Here is a 2,099-nt window from a genome sequence, read left to right as displayed (position 1 = left end):
TAAAAGAGAACATACATGTATTGCATGTTGGCTAATGCAGAAGTGAAGTTTGCCAATGCGAAAGTCGTACTTTCGAACTATATCTCTGTTTTCCTGTTCAACTTTCATCCATTTACTGACTTAAGAATGGCTTGTTGCCAATATCTGACCCCAAAAAAAGTCTGCTATAGGTTTACGCAAAAGCTTTTCACAAGGAACAATGGTGGACTGTGTAACAGCTAACACACGTGATAATTTTTCCAGTAGAAAGCATGTTTAAATATCAGTTGTCAGTCCCTCCAATGTGCTGAAAGCGCAGGTTAGGGATACACAGACACAAATGTCACGAAAGCACATTTCTCATGCGCATCTTTAGACGTCTTGGCAAAAGCAAGCTTTATAGAGTTCCAAGACGTTTTTTGATTTAGTACATATATTGCGAGCACGACAACCTGAATCACCTCCAACCTCTTTCTTTGTACACCGAGGAATGTACAATATTCAAGATTTCAGGTAGCAGACAACTGCGGGAACTGCATTTGATGCATCTTTGGTCACAGTACCCAGTTTAGCTGCGGCTGTCTCGCGCTCATTGGTGAAAGCACCACTTCTCTGGCTGAAGCGCGCTTCAAGTGGTCGCCAATAAAGGACGGTACTCGAAGCACTCATTTAGGCTATAACACCAAACAGTTCTCGTGTTGAGTGAAGCGAAAGTTCCAATGCCAATAAGAGCACTGGAGAGACACGTCGGCAAGGCATTCCCAACGAATGAAACTCTAGTCCACATGATTATGCATTCTATGTCTAACCACACCCAGCCAATGCTACAGCTTATCTGCGAAATCTGCAAACTCATTCTTTTCGGTCCAGGCCTTACAGTTAAGGCACACAAAAATAGGTTGTGAGAACAATGCCCTACTGACGCCGCGTCATCGTCGTGTTCTCACCACACCTTTAGCGCATTAGCATGTTTTCAGCCGACCACTCGCTACACATCGCACACTTAGCGGGACAGATCACTGCAGCACACAACAGTAGCACTGGCTACCTAGCCAGGTTAAAATATGGTGGCACTGGAAATGACATTCCATAATGACTCTCTACTTCCAGTTAATCTCTTGGTACTGATGCAAAAGCTGTAAAAATGGTGCTTATGGCGCCACCAAAATTCTGCACAAATGTCGATGAGCAACGGTTCTCAAAAGCACTTTGGAAGGTTGTTCGCTTTTCCTTTCTGGAGCTTTGAGAATAATTTCAAGTGAAGCAGGCATTGTATACGTATTTATAAAGATGCTTGGCCAACCTTCGCTGTTCCACGACATGTGACATTATACTACAGCATGCACTGGAACACATGCAACAGTTTTCAGTAGCCAGTGGCAAGAAATGCAGCAGGTGGATATGGAAAGGCGAGAAAAAAGTGCAAATGCATGCTTTGGCGAACAATCTTGGAAAAATCTCACAGGACAAAAAAACGTAAGAGCATAATCTTTCCGGCATCTCATACAGGCCCATAAAAACGAGCCCCTTCGAAATTCTGGACAGTGAGAACAGTTAGCATCAAAACTGGAACTTAAAATCACAGCAGGCGCGCTAAAGCAGAAAGTACTGGTAACCACATGCAATATTTGCTGCTTGTTTTGTCTAGATGCACCGCATCGCGGTTATCAGAGGGAAATACAATTTTAATGGTGTAAGTGCAAAGCGTTTAGCAGGAAGACAACCTGGACATGAGGGACAGACTGGACACAAGTGTGACACAAAGCAAAGCACAGAAAGACACTTAAAGAAATGTGAAGAAAGAACACCGTAGCACAGCTTTCAGTTATCTTCTACAAGAAAACCTGAGCTGCCAAGAGATCGTAAGACAGTATGTTAAACGCAGTAAGGTTCATCAATGCTGCAACACACTTAAGCAATTGCCTCCTGCGCACACAGTATGTATATCTACTGGCGTTGGCAGCATGTGACCTCTGCGAAAATCAGTGTATTCTACCTGTTCTTTTCAAGATTCCAATTAGTGCGTTGATCACTATTCTGCATCTTTACACTCTCCCGCCACTGACGTCACTACTGATCAATGCAAGCATTTCATGCAGCCCTGCAAACAGACAAGATGG

Source organism: Rhipicephalus sanguineus, chromosome 9 (genome assembly GCF_013339695.2).
Source record: "Rhipicephalus sanguineus isolate Rsan-2018 chromosome 9, BIME_Rsan_1.4, whole genome shotgun sequence".
NCBI lineage: Eukaryota > Metazoa > Arthropoda > Arachnida > Ixodida > Ixodidae > Rhipicephalus > Rhipicephalus sanguineus.
Note: the sequence above shows the minus strand (reverse complement) of the source record.